Source organism: Globicephala melas, chromosome X, assembly GCF_963455315.2.
Source record: "Globicephala melas chromosome X, mGloMel1.2, whole genome shotgun sequence".
NCBI classification, from domain to species: Eukaryota; Metazoa; Chordata; class Mammalia; order Artiodactyla; family Delphinidae; genus Globicephala; species Globicephala melas.
In genome coordinates this window covers 122,016,283-122,037,531 of record NC_083335.1, presented here as the reverse complement: position 1 = coordinate 122,037,531, position 21,249 = coordinate 122,016,283, and the positions used below count along the sequence as shown (strand labels likewise).

General features: G+C 42.9%; 1 long non-coding RNA gene across 2 annotated transcripts in view; it reads left to right on the top strand.

Moving 5' to 3' along the window:
* The window catches only part of LOC115842397 (uncharacterized), a 490,939-nt gene that overhangs the window by 88,262 nt on the left and 381,428 nt on the right, over nucleotides 1-21,249 (top strand). The window contains exon 1 of one of the 2 annotated variants that reach the window (XR_009560676.1): nucleotides 20,024-20,298. The exons of the other annotated variant lie outside the window; for it this stretch is intronic. This is a non-coding gene — a long non-coding RNA (uncharacterized lncRNA). Of the gene's footprint in view, nucleotides 1-20,023; nucleotides 20,299-21,249 lie in introns of those variants that run through there. 2 annotated transcript variants of the gene reach the window in all.

The following is a 21,249-nucleotide window of genomic DNA, read 5'->3' as shown; positions in this document are numbered from 1 at the left end:
AATTTACAACCTAAGGACCATCTGTGGAAGGTCTTCCCTTCTCTGTCCTGAACCCTATCGACCAGTGTCCACTCCACCATCCATCACGGTCCACCACGAGATGAGCTAGCTTTGCACTCTAATCCAGTGTGGCAGACACTCACAACACATGGCTATTGTACTTGCAGTGTGTCCAGTCCGAATGGAGATGTGCTCTAAGTGCTAAACACGCACAGAAGATTTCAATGACTCAGTACAAAAGAAGAAAATGTAAAGTATCTCAATAATTTCCAAAATATTTACATATTGAAAGGATCATATATGGGATATATTGGTTCATAGAAAATGTGTTAATAAATGTAGCTTCACCTGTTTTCTTTCTATTTTTTTAAATGGATCTCCTGGAAAAGGTACTATCACTATGGGGCTTATATTTGTAGCTTTCATTATATTTTCTTGGACAGCAATAGTCTTGAACTAATATTGTAAGTGACCATCATGCCATCTTCTGACCTTCGCAAGTGGACTTGGCAATACAGATTATAAATATTTGAAATTCCAAACTCTAAATCTGATCATGGGACAAACCCTCTGAAAATCACCCCAATGTGTCTAAAATATAGGATGGCTGTGCTTCTTGCCTATATACCCTCAAAATTGACCCTCAAGAAATTCTGATGCGTGGTCCTTTTCGTAGAAAGAATGTACAGCAAATTATTCAAAAGGAATTCAGAAGTTAGTAAGGAATCATGGGAAACACTCAGTATCTTTTAGTGGTTCTTTGCATGAACCACTTGAATGACTCATTTTATGTGCTGTCCAATTCTAAAGTGACATGGAAAAAAAGTGGTTGGAAAACTCATTCATCTCTCCTTCCAGACTATTGCATATAAACGGAGAATCTTTCGGAATTTCAGCACCTGTTCTACTGTTCCCTTGAGTTAGGTACTTAGGAGACCATTCATTCATTCATTTACACATTTGTTTTACAAAATAACAACTGTGTGCTTCCTGTGGATGAGGCGTGTTGCCTGCCAGGCAACATGGTGCCCACCTCCTGGCCTTCCCATTGTAGCAGGAGAGATGAGCAGGGAGAACGCTGGGGGCGGGGACAGGAGCATAAACTTGGGGTCTTCCTCATCTGGACGGTGCTGCAGAAGCACCCTCAGAAGGACAGACTTTTCTTTAGCATTCTGAGCGTCTGAAAATCGGGACCCCAAATCGACGGGCCAGGGATCACTTCCAGCGTCGTGCCTGAAGCCCACCGGGTAGGTGCTGCGGATGCCCTGCCCTCGTGTCCTGGGCCTCCCTGAGTTCAGAGGCGGGTGTAGTGGGTGGTTCTCAGCAGGCTGACAGCTGGGGGCTGGGTGGACGGACCCGGAGGGCAAATGCTTCAGCGTCCGCTCCTGGCCTGGGGGTGATGTTTCCAAAAATCATAACCTTTCCTCTGGTGGACTTGTCCCAGAATGACTCAGCCCCGCTCGCCGGCCACAGTCAGTGCCTATTAATCCCTCCTCTTTGCTCGTCTGTTCCACCTCACTTTCTGCTTCCTCACGTGTACTTCCTGGAATCATCTTGTGAATAAACTCTGTGCACCCCACTCTTGCCTTGGGGTCTGATCCCTGGGTGGAACTCAAACCAAGACATCCCAAAGAACGAGTTTCTTTTCTTTTTCTTTCTTTCTTTTTTTCTCCCCCCCTAAATATTTTGGTTTTCCCCTAAATATTTATTTATTTATTTGGCTGTGCCGGGTCTTAGTTGCGGCATGTGGGGTCTAGTTCCCTGACCAGGGATCGAACCCGCAGAGTCTTAGCCACTGGAACACCAGGGAAGTCCTCCCCAGGGAATGACTTTCTAAGGCAAGACTCTCAACCCATTAGTGGCAGAATTTCAAACCATGAGTGTTTCCTGAAATTGTCATAGGTGAGCATTTCAAATATCATGATTTTGATTTTTAACAGTAGATAACCTCAGTGACATACAGGATTGTGTAATGTAAGGTGTTGCTATGTAACATCATGGAATTTCTTTACAAGGCATTTTGGGGAAAATGGTAATAGTGAGAAAAATGAGCCCCATATACAGGTAAAACTCCCACTTTAATAAACTAATTAGAAACTCTCCATTCTTGCAGCATTTCAGATTTTACGCACATGCCTTGCTTTTTGTGGCACGTGAATATATCAGGGACTAGTTAAGTCACCAGGGCAGGGACAGCCTGGGAGACTTGGACCCTAAAAAGCCCTGTGGGCAGATCAAAAACTGGGCTCCTCCACAGAGATGTCAGTTATGCGCCAGCTGCAGGAGAAGTGGAGGGTGTAACGATGAAACTTTCATCCGATGTCTCTCTACTAAAGTCAATAGAGATGGGATTGTCGGGGCTTTTATCCCATTGGAAAATATCTGCATGTGCAAATACGGCTACAGGGTTCAAATCAGCTATATTTCTCTATATATAAGATTCCAAGAAAATAACTTCGATTTACAGCAATACGGATGTCCATGTGCTTGTGCCTATTCCTTTTACTTTAGTGTCCTTTGTATTTTTGTTTCCTTGGCTTTCTCTCTTGAGGGTTGAACAGTGTGGCAATAGACCGCACACCACTGAAATAATTTGTTCCATCAGAAGTTATGGGGATAACCTAGTATGTCCCTAGGGCTTGGCTGAAGCAGAAGCATATGATTAGGAGGCAGACCAGGAGAACAGTAAGAATGTGGGCTTGAAAATGAACTGCCTGGGTTCCAATTCCAGGCTCGACCTTGAGCTGAAGAATTAACCCTGTGCCTCGGTTTCCTGATCTGCAAAATGGGACTCGTAGCAGAGTCCACCTGTCAAGGTGAAGAGAGTAATGTGTTAATATGTGTTATTGTGTTCCAGTCCCAGCTGTGTGTACTGCAGTTCAAGTCCGGCTGTGACCACCGGCATCAGTGCAGACCCCATAAGACCCCCAAAGAGACTGTCCTTACTTCAGACGCCGGCCACACTATGTGGGTCCCCAGGCCACCTGCGCTTTGGACCGATTCGCTATAAATTCAGGGGCTCCCTGGTTCTGATATTCACTAGAATGGCTTACAGCACTCAGGAAAGTACCATACTTCAATTACAGTCTTATTACAAAGAATGCACACAGGCTGCGGTCTGGGCAGGAGCCCCGAGCTTCTGAGCCTCTCCCCATGGAATCAGAGCCCTCACCCTCCCAGCATGGCAAAGTGTTTACAAGCCGGGAGGCTCTCTGAGCACCAGTGTCCGGAACCCTTACCGAGGTTTTATCTGGTGGGCACCATTCAACGATTCAACATGATTCAACATGACTGAACTCAGTCTCCACCCACCTTTTGTCCCTGCGGGTAGAGAGGTTTAAAGTCCCAGCATCTAATCACAAAGTTGGTCTTTCTGGTGAGCAGCCTCCTTCCTGAAGCCACTGGGGGCCCCAGCAAGAGGCATTCATCAGCATGACAAAGACACTCCTATCACGTGGGAAATTCCAAGGGTTTTCTTTGTCAGGAACCTGGGACAAAGGCCAAACAAATTATTTATATCCTGTGTGTGTGTGAAGAATCTACAGCAAAGGCCGGCACAGGGTCTGTGCTGATTATATGGCAACCAGGTTAGAGGAGAAAGGGGACAGGCATCAAGTGACACTTTGCATCTCATTTTTAAGTCTCCTTAATTTGAAAGGTGTTCAGGTGTCTTTAAGTTTCTGCGTTCCCACTGTTCTCTCCCCTCAGAAGAAATTCCAGGAGAGCAGTTTAATCAGCCCTTTCTGTGCTCCTCCAAACACGTGCTTCTGTTAGATTTCTCCAGTTCACCACATTGTTTTCTCTTTGTTCTGTCCCCACCCCCACCCCCCACCCCCGTTCTTTGGCAGACATTTTTATTCTTCGCTCTGCCTGCTCAAGAATATTTTCTGTGTTCCACAGTAAGTGCTCGGTGATTTTTTTTTTTTGAACAAGTGCATCAATGTTTGCTGAATTTCCACAGAGTTTAACCTTTGGCTTTTATTCTAAGCAGATCTGTATGGAATGAACGTGCATGCTTTATCATTTCATATGTCCTTATCTAGGACATATGATATCTATCATTTCAAATGATATCATATCTATCAAATATCTATCAAATCTATCATATCAAATCTATCATTTATCTATCATTTCATATGTCCTTATCATCTAGCAGCTAGATGAACATCTTCTCAATTTCAGAGTGACTAGCCATGGTTTCCTTCCTAAAATTGTTTATTACAAGGTGCAAACAAATTTTAATTTAATTTGAATATGTGTCGGTGTCGGAACATCTGATTTTTTTTTTAACATCTTTATTGGAGTATAATTGCTTTACAGTGGTGTGTTAGTTTATCTTTATAACAAAGTGAATCAGTTTTACATATACATATGTTCCCATATCTCGGCTTATTTAAATCAAAGTGTCGGGGGACTTCCCTGGTGGTCCAGCGGTTCAGACTCCGCACTTCCACTGCAGGGGCCGCGGGTTCCATCCCCGGTCAGGGAACTAAGATCCTGCGTGTCGCTCAGTGAGAACAAAAAATTTAAAAAAAAGAAAAAAGAAAAGCAAAAGGTGTCAGGAATCAGGTAGAAAATCAAAGCTACAGCAAGAAAATGGGGCCCATGTGGATACAAATTACCTCTGCTCTGTTTCATGACACCACTGAACCATCTCCTCTGAGTTACGCCATTTTCCAGAGAGGTCTATGATCCATCGATTTCAGAGAGATGTTATGTTCTGTATTTAGACACGATAGTGGGATTATTTTAGAGGGTGCCTCCCTCTAAGTGAGCAGACTTAAGGGTGAAATTTCAAATATGCTTGCTTGGCATTGCCAGTGTCTGCCATTAATTCATTTACAAAGGCAGGTGAGAAGGAGGGTGGTCAGTTGCAATATTAATTCAAGACCAGTAGCATCTAATCGGTCAACAGGACAGGCTTGTGTGAAGTGCTGTGTATTGACCATTACTCTTTTGCACGTGTGTTTCCTTAGTGTCTGGATTTCAGAGCTGGAAGTGGTCAGGGGTCATCAGTAATGTTCAGAGACCCTTCGGGGGAGTCTGGGGTTGGAGATGGTTAAGGAGGTGTTGTATGGGAAAGGGTGGAGTGTCAGAAAGGGCTCTGCAGAGAAACTAAACCAATGAGATATAGACAAAAAGATTTATTATAATTGGCTCACGTGATTACGGAGGCTAAGCCCCATGATCTGTTGTCTGCAAGGTGGATACCCAGGAGAACCAGTGGCGTAGTTCTAGTCTAAGTCTAAGGAACTCACGGCACGGCCGAGGTCTTTTGCTATTTAGGAAGCAGCTGAACTGCTGTCCCTGAGTCCCAAGTTTGGGTTTGAGGATGTATGTCATGGGCAGTGCCCATGCTATTTCACATTCCCCAGTGCCAGGGGGACAGTTGACATTGGATGTTCTTGCTGTACTGTCTTGTGGCCACACCATAGGAGGTCAGTACAGCAGTGTTTATCATTTTACCTGGAACAGGCTTACAAATGCTTCATTGTTCTAGTGACTGAGAAATAACATTTCAAAATAATGTAATTAATGAGGTTTACTTTATATACTTAGCATTCTCTACCTCTCTCCCCCCTGCCCCTCCCTCCCTCCCTCTCTCCCTCAAGGAAACTTATAGTAAAATTCGGCCCACACTTTATTTTCGCAGTGGCAAAATGCCACCTGCTCTATGTACATCATCACCAACACGTCTGCTGTCTTTGGTAATGAGATTCTGAACAGAAAAAAATCAAGGATAACGCCTAATTGCTTTCGCTTCTCTGGAGATGCTCAGAGAAATTTTAACATCTGGCATTGTATCATTGCTTTAAAGGCGATTGGGTTTTCTGAGAGCAGCTCTTTCCCGTTTTTGCAAATTCTCCACGCTCTTCAGAGGTGCTTCACAATGCAAGAAAGGAAATGATCATCTTTTCACTTGAACATGATTTTTTTGGCAGGTGGGGAGGGGGTATATATTCTAGGAAGGATCTTTCCTTAAAGAATGGTGATTTTCCAGGGGAAGACGTTTCAAATACACACACACACACATATATATGTATGATTACAAAGCCTACATATAAGTTAGATGCCTGTAAGATTTTATTTAAAATGAATGTTTCACTGAAAATAGAATTACCATATGACCCAGCAATCCCACTACTGGGCATATACCCTGAGAAAACCATAATTCAAAAAGAGTCATGTACCACAATGTTCATTGCAGCTCTGTTTATAATAGCCAGGACATGGAAGCAACCTAAGTGTCCATCATCAGACGAATGGATAAAGCAGATGTGGCACATATATACAATGGAATATTACTCAGCCCTAAAAAGAAAAGAAATTATTTGTAGTGAGGTGGATGGACCTAGAGTCTGTCATACAGAGTGAAGTAAGTCAGTAAGAGAAAAACAAATACCGTATGCTAACACATATATATGGAATCTAAGAAAAAAGGTTCTGAAGAACCTAGGTGCAGGACAGGAATAAAGACGCAGACATAGACAATGGACTTGAGGACACGGGGAGGGGGAAGGGTAAGCTGGGACGAAGTGAGAGAGTGGCATGGACATAGATACACTACCAAACGTAAAATAGATAGCTAGTGGGAAGCAGCCGCATAGCACAGGGAGATCAGCTCGGTGCTTTGTGACCACCTAGAGGGGTGGGATAGGGAGGGTGGGAGGGAGGGAGACGCAAGAGGGAGGAGATATGGGGATATATGTATATGTATAGCTGATTCACTTTGTTATAGAGCAGAAACTAACACACCATTGTAAAGCAATTATACTCCAATAAAGATGTTAAAAAAAATGTTTCAGAATAGTCCTTTTTTTTTTCCCTTTATCTTTTTCCCTAAAGAGGCTACAGGGTTTCTGTCAGATGAATAATCACATGGTTGTTTACTTTTCTGTATGATACATCATGTATGTATGGGGTTGTTGGGTTAACCTCAGATTAATGTTTTTTATCTACATCTCCAGAGGGTGACTGTGGTGTCAGCTACTTCATTTTAATGGATGTATTTGGTAATAGCAAACATGCAGGGCAACACATCTTGGGAGAGGCCCTAAAGAATACTCCTAATTTTTCTCTCCTTCAGGGATCATGAGGAAATACATTAAGAGACTCCAAAGTATTAGGCTGTAAATTTAGAAGAATGTTGTTTATAAGGTGAATTCCCGAAACCAGTATTCTCATTTATTTCTGTTTCTCACATGGGCCTCCTGCTCGTGGGTGCTGCCTGCCTGGTTTGAGATCACAGGTAATTTGTCATCTAGATTAATTAAATACTTCGATTCTGTGGTTTCCTTTAGGATCTGTGACAAATTGGCGTTGGCCTGAATTTCAGTTTTCAGTTTAAAGACAGTAATCCTTTACCCTGGGACATTGTCCGTAATAACCACCACCACCGACTCCAACCTTGTATGTTATCAGTCCCGTTTTTTTCCCCTTTTTAAAAAATTTTATTGAACTATAGTTGATTTACAATGTGTTTAATTTCTGTTGTACAGTAAAGTGATTCAGTTATAAATATATATGCATTTTTTCATGTTCTTTTCCATGATGGACAGGATATCGAATAGAGTTCCCTGTGCTCTCCAGTAGGACCTTGTTGTTGATCCATCCTGTATATATATAATCGTTTGCATCTGCTGACCCCAAACTCCCACTCCATCCCTCTCCTTCTCCCCTTGGCAACCACAAGTCTGTTCTCTATGTGACTCTGTTTCTGTTTCATAGATAAGTTCATTTGTGTCCTATTTTAGATTCCCCACACAGGTGATATCATATGGTACTTGTCTTTCTCTGGCTTACTTCACTTAGTATAATCATCTCTAGGTGCATCTATGTTGCCACATGAATCCCGTTTTTTAAAATGAATGCAGCCGTAGCAAAGGGCCTTGGCCACCCAGATGTTAGGTTCCTTAACAGTGGACTTGTGCTTCACTTTTCTGTCCGGAGACTCTGTGCAGAGCATCATGATCACCGAGTATATAGAAGGGGCATGTGCTGAAACACGCATCGTAGACTACATTTAAATCACCTGGGGCCTGGTGACGTTGGGGCCTTTGAAGCTGTTGTTCGTTTAGAGCCCCAACTTTCACCTGTTTTACCTATGTTTCACCTCTTCTAGGGCCACAGCAATGTGCCTGCACGATGTCAAGTCTTGATTCAAAGCAGGAGTTAGAGAAGCTCCCATGTGTCCTAACGAAGGCAAATCAAAAGCCACTTAAAACCTCTGCTTTGGTCTGTGTTGTTAGACACGTGATATATCACATGTCTGGAACAGAAGCGGTCCAGGAGTACGTAATACTGTATGGCGTGATGTAGGCACAAAGCCAGGCCATTGGGTTGGTTTTTTTCCCCCCTGTGCTACGAAGACAACAACTTAGCATTTTAAAGCCCGTCCCATAGTCAACGTACAGAAATCCCATTCTTTGTGTTTATGTATCCGCACACTCATTTTCACGGTAGATTCATGACAGAGTTTATCCAGATCACATCCCAGATACGGTGCTTGCTTCAGAAGCACTTAGGACCTAAAAAATTATAAGCCACTTTTGCAAGACACATGGCGAGACTCTATTGAAGGGGTGACTAAGTGTATTTGTGTAACCCTTTTGCTCTTTATGAGACATGCCCAATCGTGACTATGTTTAAGCTTCCAACAAAACTTGTGAATTTGGCCAGATCAATATTGTCTGGGTTACTTAAGAGGACGTGGAAAGGCTGAGTGACTTGCCCAGGGTCACACAGCTCAAGACTGAAGAATACACTGTGTTCCCACGAAGGGCTTCCTACTCTTTGTCTTGTGCCGGATTGTCACAACTTGAGGTTCTTCTAAGATGGACCAAAGTGGACCAAAACATCAACCTATGGGAAGAGAGAAATTAAATGGTGCCCGTTCATTGGAGGGTATTCATGCCAAGATGCAGCTGCACGTTGTGGGGCGGTGAATGTTGGGGAACCCCGAGAGGTGTAACATTGCCCAGAGGGAGATGGAGGGGCCAACCCTAGCTTAGAAAGATACTCAGGGCCACCTGTGTGGTTTTCTGATAAAATACATGAGGAGTCACGTGGAGGTGTAGATGGCCCTCAGTACTGAGGGCGGTCATGTGAGACCCGAGTTCAGTGAATCAGTGTTTATCAATGTGAGGCATTGAATAAGTGAATTGGGCAGAACGGAAGGAAAGGGGGGGAACCCAGATGACAGAAAACTGCAGAGTTGGTGGGCTGTAAGCAGATCCATGTACTATTCACGTATAGAGATGTGAAGAGAGGCTGGTAGGGGTCAAGGTTGGCTCTGGAAAGGGACAAACTGAACCATTGCTGCCCCTCTCTGAGCGTCAGCATCCTCACCAGTCACACGGGGATAATGGCCACCTCGTAACGGGACCGGGGGGTTCAGTACACATTCCATGTGAAGTGCACAAGAGGCATCTGTGAAGCTTGCTTCCCTTCCCCCTGGTTCAATTCGAAAAGGAGAGAGCAGTGCAGGTAGCCTTTAAGGTGCCAGGAGGGGATGGAAAGAGCTGATGTGATTCATTTATTGGCTCCCATTTCTCACATTTACCCAATCAGATGAAAGTGCACAACAGTTATGATGGAATTCAAGATGCACATTAATGGTATCTCTGGTTCCTCTTCAGCTGTTATTTAATGGGGAAACATGGCCCTCAGTTACCATGCTTTACGCTCACTTCTAGGGCAACAAGTAGGCTACGGACAAGTTACGTCCAAAAATGCAATCTTTTTTTTTGACATTTTAACCATTTTTTAAAAATTGAAATCCAGTTAATGGACAATGCTGTGTTAGCTTCAGGTGTACAGCAAAGCGAGATATATATATATATATACACACACACACACACACACACACACACACACACACACACACACATATATTCTTTTCCAGATTCTTTTCCATTATAGGTTATTACAAGATATTGAGTATACTTCCCTGTGCTATACAGTAGGTCCTTGTTGTTTATCTATTTTGTGTATACTAGTGTGTATCTGTTAATCCCAAACTTCTAATTTATCCCTCCCCCTCCCTTTCCCCTTTGGTAACCGTAAGTTTGTTTTCTATGTCTGTGAGTCTATTTGTCTTTTGTAAATAAGTTCATTTGTATCATTTTTCTAGATTCCACATATAAGTGATATCATATGACATTTGTCTTTGACTTCATTCAGTATGACAATCTCTAGGTCCATCCTTGTTGCTGCAAATGGCATTATTTCGTTCTTTTTTATGGCTGAGTAGTATTCCATTGTGTGTGTGTGTGTGTGTGTGTGTGTGTGTATCACATCTTGATTCATCTATGAGAAGGTCTAGTCCAAGATATTAATCACCATTTCCGTTTCACTCAAAGCTAAGGCATCCTCTGTGCCTCCACAGCTAAGGACTGTAGTTAGTAGACCGTCAGTCCTCTGGGAAGAGGTCGTGGTGGAATTCTCTTCCCCCAGTTACTATCTACATGTTTCAGAATCTCCGGGGATCAGGTATGGAGGCTGGAAATGTGAAGGACTTCGAGTAGTTCTGACTTATTGGAATGGCTCCACAGCATGTTCTTTGAGGGGATTAGTTAGCTCTTGCTACTGTAACAAATTACCACAAACTTAAAGCAACACAAAGTTATTATCTTACAGTTATACATGCAAAAATCAGTCTCATGGGAGTAAAACCAAGGTAAAACCAAGGAATGCAGGGCTGCATTCCTTCTGGGGGCTCCAGGGAGGAATCCTACACTCCCCATCTATAGCCCCATTACTCTGATCTCCTACTCAGTCTGCGCAAAGCCTCCTACCCACCCTGATTCCCTGCCTCTCTCCTATAAGGACCCCGTAACTACCCACTCGGATAATCCAGGATCATCTCCCCATCTCAAGATTCTTGACGTCATCCCATCTGCAAAGTGCCTTTTGCCACCCAGGGTAACATAGTCACAGGTTCTGAGGATTATGATGTGGACACCTCTGGCGGCATGTTTCGCCTGGCACACTGGGCTTAGCAGAAGCTCAAGGAAATCTTTCTCATGACATGAGCAGGCTCCTTGGAGACCCTCCTGCATTGAGAGTCTCTCCTACAGCAACTTGGATGCATGCGATGCATCTCCTCGCTTTTCTGCTTCCTTCTCTAACTTTATCTCATTCTGCTCCATGGAGATTCTTACTGCTGGAGCGCTCTTGCCTTCTCAGCCATCCTCTTGGGAAAAATCTAGATGGCTCTGTTTCCCGGGCATCCAGCACCTGGCCTGCAGGTAGCACACGTGGACACACAGGGGTGCAGGCCAGCACTGACATAGCCACCGGCTCCCACGCCCAGATCCACTTTCTATTCACAGGTGAGACTCAGTCAGTGAGGCGGTTCTCAGTATGTCGTACGTTCAGGGAACGACATCAAGGTCTCTGAGAGCTTCCGATAAACCCGTGCTCTTTCCTCTCTCTGTCACTTCCCCAAAGAAACGTTCCTTCCACGTTAGGATCTGCTGGTGTGTCATTGATCTGCAGAGGGGCTCAGAGTTGGGGAACAGTTCCTTTCTAAACTCAGCATCCTGTCTCTCACCTTGGGTTGGTACGCAGCATCCATGACATCCCAGTGCCCCAGTCAAAGCTGCAGTGCTCTCATCCTTCACATGTATAATGTAGTCACAGTTTTCAGCAAGTAAACCAGATGATGAAGTCCATCCTGTTAGTACCACAGGATACCAGAGACAATGTGGCTTTTTGGAAGCAAATGTAGATGTTGGAGTCCGACAGACCTGGTTTCATGTTACTAGTTGCCTGACCATGGACAACTTGTTAAATTTTCTGAGCCTTAATGTAGTAGATTGATTGCATAATAGTCTCTCTAAATCTGTGTCCATTGCAATTAGCTACTTACAATTCAGAACTTTAAAGTGCTCTGTAAAAAGCTCTGCTCTGCTTCCTGTAATGTGTTTTTATCAGTTGGGTCACCAGGGCTGGATGTTAGTTGTTTTATGACTCTGAAATTCATGGGCATTAATGATAATGGTCTGAGGGGAATGCACATGATCCCTTGGTATAAATTAAGTGTGGCAAAATGGAAAAAAATGTTGTAGGTTTAGACCAGATCCAGAAACCAACTCAGAACTCACCTTGTAGTCCCCTCTTGCTTCTGAACTTGGAGTTGCTCTTCTGACTTGCTTCGGCCAATGTGATATAATCCAAGGTTTCAGAAAGCACTTCTGAACATCTCTTTCCTTTCTTTGACTTCAGTCACTGCCATGAGAACAAGCCCAAGCTAGTCTAGGGGAAGATCCCGAGAGAGGTACCCCTAGACTAGCCAGCCCACTGGCTAGACCACCACCTGATCACAAATGCAGGATGGAACCCCCCCAAGATCAGACATCTCATTCTAGATCAGAAGTACTTCCCAGCTGACTCACAGATACGTGAGAAATAAGTGGCTGTTGATTTAAAGCCACAGAGTTTTGGAGCAGTTTGTTACGTAGCAGTAGCTGACTGATGCACGTGATTTCTTCATTTGTGAAATGGGGGTTACAATACCTATTGCATATGGATATTGTGAGAAATAAACATATGTAAAGATCTTTGTAATTATCTGGACATACAAGATATCCAACTGGTGACTATGAATTTAAGGATGATAATGTATAAGACTGAGATCTTTTTGTGTCACTCAGAAGTGAGATTCTGATGAAAACAGAACAGATTTCTACATATTTTAAAAGAAGTTCTTGAAGTATAGTTGATTTACAGTGTTGTGTTAACTGTACAGCAAAGCAAGTTGTACATATATGTACATTCTTTTTCATATTCTTTTCCATTATGGTTTATCACAGGATATTGAGTATATTTCCCTGTGCTCTACAGTAGGACCTTGTTGTTCACCCATTCCATATATAATAGTTTGCATCTGCTCACCCCAAACTCCCAATCCTTCCCTCCCCCTCTCCCCCCAGCACCTCTCCGTCCCCCTTGGCAACCACAAGTCTGAAAACAGAACAGATTTTTAATGTGAGACAAGAATTCTTATCTTCTCCTTGGCCATATTGTATCTGAATTTTAGATACTATGGTAATTCTTTTAAAAGACTTTGGATTTAAGCAAAATGGTTTTTTTCTTTTTCTTTTTCTTTTTTTGGGGTGTGGCAGGGCACAGCTTGAAAATCGTTTCTGTTTCAGATCTGTCCATTATTATTCCTTGGTTTTGAAAAATAGATTTCCATCATCAAATGTCAATTCCTGACAACCTGCCTTTGAGAAAGTGAAGGTATTTAAGTGACATTTTCATGATTTCTGCAAAAGACATTCAGTCAGCTTTTATCAAAATTTATATCCTATTTTTGTTTGTTTGTTTGTGGGTTTTTTTTTTTGTTTTTTTTTTTTTTTTGCGGTACGCGGGCCTCTGACTGTTGTGGCCTCTCCCGTTGCTGAGCACAGGCTCGGGACGCGCAGGCTCAGCGGCCATGGCTTACGGGACTAGCCGCTCCGTGGCATGTGGGATCTTCCCAGACCGGGGCATGAACCCGTGTCCCCTGCATAGACAGGCGGACTCTCAACCACTGCGCCACCAGGGAAGCCCCTTATATCCTATTTAAATGATGCCACTGAAATCATTAATTTTACTGTTTAGCAAAGAGCCTTTGCAATTAGCTACTTAGAATTCAGATCTTCAAAGGGTTTCGTGAAAAGTGGCCACTGAACTTCCTGTAGAACATTTTTATAGTTTTAGGTCAGCACGACTGGACTTAAGATTGATGATGACCCTGAACTAGGAAAAGATTAAATTATAATTATTTGGTGAAATCAGACACGATACTTCGGTATAAATTAAGGGTGGCAGCATGGAAATGTTGTGCACTGGTCCCCAAACCAGCTGGGACAGTTAATCTCCTTGGACTTCATTTCCTCCTCCATAAGGTGGCTCACTTCCCTGGTGGTTATTAAAGGATAAAGAATAATGTATATAAGGTGGTCCGAAGTGCCTGGAACATCTTAGACGTTCAATAGGTAGTAACTTTCTATGAATACAAATTAGAAGCTTGAGGACGTGCTTTTGTTTGGTTCTGGGGTTTAGGAGCATCATTTACGATACCAAGGCTAAGGTCAAAGAGTGACTACAATAGCAATGGAAGATTGGGAGGGTTCACTGAAAGGGAGGAAAAGTGGCAGGTCGTAGAGGGATCTCACATCCGTGGACCTGAGGCTCCCTGACACACAGCCTTGGGGAGGTGGAAACAATGCTAAAGCAACATTTCAAAGAAATAGTTTCCAATGTTTCATGGACCAAGCCTTGTAAACCAATTATGTGAGTTATGAGAAAGATGAAATAAAAAGACCTACAAAACATAAGCTCGCCTTTTCATTGAGAGTCACCAGACAATTACTGTATTCAGTGACTATACAGGCTTTGGAATGCTTACTCTTCCTTCGTACTTGACTCGTTGCAGGGGGCAGCCAGCCGCAGACCACACGCTGGGAGGCATTGTCCTAAAAGGTCGCTGAGTGAACCTTCCTCACCATGCAGTCCTTCCCTGGGCGGTATTCCTCATGACCATCATCATGGTTGTGAATATTTCTAGGGAAGGACCACTTGTAATTTCACGAGGTGGTTTCTTCCGTTTCTAGAAAGCTTCAGCTTCTCTTTCCAAGATCTCAGTAAGGATTTGGAAAAGACGGGGGCCAGTGGGTGGATGACAGAACACAATCCTTCCTGCTAGGATGCTCCAAAAGGGAACCTACGCAAATCGAAGTAGATGAATCAGGATGATTTCTTCATGTACCAGGAGACCAGGATTGAAGGACATTATTTACCAGGCCCTGGAAGGACCTTAGAATGTTGGTTTGCAAATTAAAGCATGCATTTAGGGATAGAAAGGGCCCCGCTTTTGGACGGGAATGAAAGGAAGGTTGTTTGTAATCAGAAGTCAGAATAAGAGCATGTTTACTGCAGTCAGAGTGTAGTAGGGTAACTGATCTGCTTCCTCCAGCCCCTTCCTCCTGTGGTCGATTCTCCATCCTGTACTTAGAGTAGTTAGTCAACATGCAAGTCTGATCATCTCATCCCCCAGCTTCTCAACATCCCTACTGTTTTATAAACGAGAACTCTATTTAAGACTCCTTCTGTGTGGAATTGTCCATATACTTCCCGCTTCTTAGGGGTAGGTGTGAGAAACCACCGCCCCATCCTCCTTCCATGCCTCTTCCCAAACATAGACTGTACTTTATTTTATTCGAAGCTTCCCCATTAGACTGTGTTTGGAAAAAGTAAAGAGATTCCCTTGTTTATAATCTTACAGGACAAGCCCCAGAGTTTCTAGCATGACAAATCCTCAGTTTCTTAATTTCACTCTATTTTTCAGTAAGAAAATGCCATAAAAACCCACTTGCACCTCAGCTCATCACATCTTGCCTCCATGACTGGTCCATACTCTGCCCTTTCCTTGGAACTCAGTATCACGTCTCCGTTTGTTTGCTAACAGTCCTCTTGTTCTTTCAGACTTACCTTGAACGTCACCAACCCAAGGAGACTTTTCCAGCCCCCAGCATCTCCTCTTCTGTGGTCCAGTGGGATCCTGTAGCTGCACTATTTTGTTACATCCTATCTCCTTTCCCTTTCTACTGGGAAGCCCTAGATGCAGAGTCTAGGTTGTATTTCCTGTTGTATCATCCTTGGGCAAAGTAATGTGTCAGTAGTGTCAGAACAGTAGCCATGCACAGATGTCCATGCCCTGATTTCCAGAACCTGTGAATATATTGTGTTACCTGGCAGAGGAGAGTAAAGGCTGCAGATGGAAGCAAGGTTGCAAATCAACTGACCCTAAAATAGGAGAGTGTTTAGATTATCCCGATGGACCCAATGGAACCACAGTGGTTCTTATAAATGATGAAAGTGAAGACAGGTGAGAGAACCTGAGAGACTGCAGGGTAACAAGACCAACCCAGCCATTTCTGTCATTGAAGGTGGGAGGGCAGCCAGGATTGTAGGAAGGCAGGAAGCCTCTGGAACCTGGGCGTGGCCGTCAGTGAGTTCTTCCCTGGGCTTCCAGGAAGGAACACAGGCCCACGAAACCTTGATTATACTCCACTGAGGTCTTTTGTGGACATAGGGCCTCCAGAACCGTAAGGTGAAAATTTATGCTGTTTTGTTGTAATTCATTACAGCTGCAATAGGAAATGAAGACAGTTTTTATAAATATTTGATGCTATTATATATTTGTTTGGACAGATGAATGCAAAATTCACCTGCAGGAGAACAGCAAAACTGCTTTGATGGCTAGTGAGTGAAGTTTAGGTCCAGAATTCCCTTTGTGGACAGGATTGAGCTTAATTAAGAGAGTGTTGAATCTGGAGGGAGACGTTTGCATCGGGTCAGAGGGCAAACCCATCTTTCTTGGACTATTTTTTTCCATGTCTTTGACTTTCTGTTACTGAACCTCTGATTTCTCAAGCTATCGTGACTTTTTTTGGGTATAGACAAAACACTCTTTGTTTGTTCTTGTTTTTTGTCCACTAGGTTCTCTTATTATTAATACATATTTTTAAAAATTTAATTAATTAATTAATTTTGGGCTGTGTTGGGTCCTCGTTTCTGTGCGACGGCTTTTCTCCAGTTGCGGCGAGCGGGGGCCACTCTTCATCGCGGTGCGCGGGCCTCTCACTATCGCGGCCTCTCTTGTTGCTGAGCACAGGCTCCAGGTGCGCAGGCTCAGTAGTTGTGGCTCACGGGCCCAGTTGCTCCGTGGCATGAGGGATCCTCCCAGACCAGGGCTCAAACCCGTGTCCCCTGCATCGGCAGGCAGACTCTCAACCACTGCGCCACCAGGGAAGCCCCCTCTCTTATTATTAATTCCATTAATTTGATAACAGGACCTAGGATAGCATTCACGGCACTCCCTTTCTCTTTTATGGGGTGTTCATCTCTTGTTTTTCTCCTTAAAACCCTCCAACCAGGGGCCCCGAGCCAATTTAAGAGTCTCTTAATAGGCCTGAGGCTGAATTTATATGTTATCTTGGCTACTGGAACACAAAGGAGTGTTGAATTTATGGAAGGGTTACCATTGCAAGGTTGTGGGCCCAGGGAGGGACACCCCCCAGTATCCTTACACTCCAGGAGGCTCCAGGACAATACAGTCCTGCGCTCGAGTCCAGGCTTCCTTGATGGAGGGCGTGCTTAATCATGTCATGTTCTGCCTCTGGGCTCTGGGAGCTTCCGGACACCCCAGGTGAAAGAAGATGGTTGTATTCGTTACCTATCCCTTCATAATAAATCGTCTGAAAACTCAGCAGTCTGAAATGGCAAAATAAAAGAGCATTTTTGGCCTTAGGATTTCCAGAGGGTCAGAACTTCTGGAGCAAATTAAACGGATGATTCTAATTCGGGCTCTCTCATGAGATTTTTAAGTCATTTGACATGTGACTAAAAGTAGAGCACATTTTTATTTTTATTTTTTATTGGAGTATAGTCGATTTACAATGTTTTGTTAGTTTCAGGTGTATAGCAAAGTGAATTTTATATGTATATATGTCTCCATGATTTTTCAGATTCTTTTCCCATATAGGTTGTTCTATTTAGAATATTGAGTAGAGTTCCCCGTGCCATACAGTAGGTCCTTGTTGGTTATCTGTTTTCTGTATGGTAGTGTGTATATGTTAGTCCCAATCTCTTAAATTTATCCCTTCCCCTCCCGTTCTCCTTTGGTAACCATAAGTTTGTTTTCTATGTCTGTGAGTCTGTTTCTGTTTTGTAAATAAGTTCATTTGTATCATTTTTTTCAGATTCCACATATGAGTGATATCATGTGATATTTGTCTTTGTCTTACTTCACTTAGTATGATAATCTCTAGGTCCATCCATGTTGCTGCAAATGACATTATTTCGTTCTTTTTTATGGCTGAGTAATATTCCATTGTACAACATATATGTACCACATCTTCTTTATCCATCCATCTGTTGATGGATATTTAGGTTGCTTCCATGTCCTGGCTGTTGTAAATAGTGCTACAAGTATAATTTCTTATTATGGTTTTCTCTGGATATATGTCCAGGAGTGGGATTGCTGGGTCGTATGGTAGTTCTGTTTTTAGCTTTTGAGGAACCTCCATGCTGTTCTCCATAGTGGCTGCACCAGTTTACATTCCCACCAACAGTGTAGGAGGGTTCCCTTTTCTCCACACGCTGTCCAGCACTTATTGTTTGTAGACTTTTCGATGATGGCCATTCTGACAGGTGTGAGGTAATACCTAATTGTGGTTTAGATTTGCATTTCTCTAATAATCAGTGATTTTTTTTTAAGTGTGTAGACCCACTGTAAGACTACTCAAATAAGTTAGTAACGGTGATGTGACCTTTAACCGATGGAACGAAACACACGACACTAAAAGCCGTTGGAAGAAAGGTTCTTATGAAAGCTGTGAGCTGCTCATCCTGAAGTCCTTTGATGTTGCTTAGACCAAACACTAGCTATTAAGAAATGTGGTGTTTGAAAATCTTCCTCCATTTTCAGCTTCATTAGTGCATACTACTTAACGGATATATTTTCACAACATAGGTCATAATCCATACACGAGTTCTGAATGTCTTTTTCCTGCCCAAGTTCTGTGTTTTGGAGACAGTGCCACCGATGCAACTGTTTCAGTTGTTAATATTCATCTGTTTAACATTTTTATTGTTTTAATGTTGTGTGCACTTATAGCAATTCTATTAGCCAAACGCGCCTAAGACAGCACCACTGTTTGTGTCCTGGATCATGTTGTCAGTGATTCGGATAGACACAATTCAGTACTCTAAAGTGGCTTTGTTAAGCTTACACCTGCAGGAGTGTCAGCAGTCAACTTACAATAGATATTTGCTTCAGTGAAAAAATACGAACTTGAGGGTTTTGAAAGGTTGATAAATGAGATTGACCCTGAGATACTTTATGTTGCAACATACATATGAATATACATGTATTTATATTTACATGCATACTTCAAATCCTTTTCGATACAGTGGCCAGGGTTAGCACGCCCAGCTTTTCCTACTCCCTCCAGTGGCACAGTTTTCCTCCCTCTTCCCATCCTGTCCATGGTGGGCAGGAGGCTGTGTTAGCTCTCAACATCGCCCTTAACCTGTGTTGCTTGGAAATAAGAAAGATGGCCAGTGTTGCGCTGGGGGTTGAATTCATCAGCACAGCCTGTGGGAACTGAAGCAGAATCCCTGGTGGGTGTCCTCTGGTGGGAGAGAGCTTGGGAAATGGAACATGTTACTTAGTATGCGGAAGCTAGAACATGCACCATTGAGAAAGAGGCAATGAAGAAAATGCACCATGAACACTGAAGAGTTGAAGGAAGCCCGGGCTTGGGGTTTCATCATGAGAGGGACATTTTCACATGTGCATGGGACCTGCCGTGGTGCTCCAGACAGGCTCAGGCAGCCACATGTGCATTCTCAGTCTTCACCTGTCAGTACGACTTGAAGCACGTAGCCTGGATATTGCTGACAGAAAGGGAACTAGACCCTTAGGGAAGAAACTCTCCTAATTGAGGCCCTGCCAACCAAGAGGCACAGCTTGGCTCAGCGTGGATGGCTTGCAGTTCAGCTTCTTCATCCTACCAGCCGAGAGACACTAGGCCCAGAAAGGGTAGAAGATTTGACAAGGGCGTTTTGCTGGCAAAATAACAAACAACCAACACACAATCCCCAAACAGCGAAATCCCCATTTTCATGCTTTATCTGTTACAAAATTTCACCCTTCTCCAGCCAGATCTCATTATTTATCTGGTTGGATGTACTGTGCTGATTTTGTGATGGTCTGAGTCAGTTACCAGATGGACCACAATGAGGGTTAAGAGAAACCAGGACGTTTGGATGGGGGAGTCGAACGTGTCAGAAGCATTTGGAAACTATTTAAATATATATATCATACCTACGCCCATCCATTATGGGCAACGAGAGATGTCATCAACACAAAGTCCTTCTAGCTCATTCTCGCTCAAGTTTCTCAGAGATTTTTGGTCTGAGTTATTCGTGTGACTGTTTTAATTCTGGGAGACAGATGGCAGGGACTGGATGCTTCCATCCACTTGCCTAATTTTGAGCACTTGGCCAAGCTTGAAATCGCAGAGGCAAATGGGTTAAGTCGCCTGGATCTTGAAATCTTATTCTAAAGATGGAGGATAAACATTCTCGGAGGATTTTCTCCTTCACTACATTCCATTTTATTTTCTTTCCAAGTAATTAAAAAGGGTCTGGAAAGACTATCTTAGTGAATGATTCCTCACTGACAAGGGGTAAAGAACTATCCTCATAAGTCATTTCTGTCCTGGCATCCTGGATTCACAGGTAACTCTGGCGACAGAGTGGTGGATGAAATGGTTTTGTCTTTATTATTATAGAAAAGCATGATTGAATAAGAACCTGAGCATGTATGCATGTATTTAAATTTCGATGATACATTTAAATTTCTATTGTGTTGAGATAATTATAAAACGTAGCACATATATATGTATGAGATTTTTTATATATACATATATATATATTTATGTATGTATGTATATATAGTCTTAGCAAAGAAATATCCAAAAGTTCTTCAACCATCCCCATTCAGACCTCTAAGATTGTTCTGTCTGCCTGAGTCAGAGGTTGATATATTTAAACAGTCTTTCTGTGCTTGACCTTGAAAGAAAAATCTATTAGGAGAGATCATTCTTACATATAGAGATGATAGATAGATAGATACATACATACATACATAGATACGTAGATACATAGATAGATAGATACATAGATAGATTGATAGATACATAGATACTACATCATCTCTGATAGATGGATAGATGGATCGGTGGATGGATAGATAGATATACATAGATACATAGATAGATTGATAGATACATAGATACTACATCATCTCTGATAGATGGATAGATGGATTGATGGATGGATAGATAGATAGATAGATAGATAGATAGATAGATAGATAGATAGATAGATAGATAGATGTTACACCATATCTGTCATCTTATGAAGCAGAGTGAGTCTCCTGTGATGACAGGTCCCCTTGCTGGGGAGAGGGTAGCCCATGTATCCTCCCTCCGGAGTGGGGAGGTTACATGGGCTACATAGAGTGATAAAGATCAGGACTGTTTTCCATTGTGAGCCACAGATGGGTTTAGCATTGCTTTCACCAGCTGGTCAACATACTGTACGTTTATAGAATTCCAGATTCTAGAGCTGCAAGTGTCAAGGATCTTACACCATGACTTTCCATTTAAAAATTTGGGATTTGAAGTA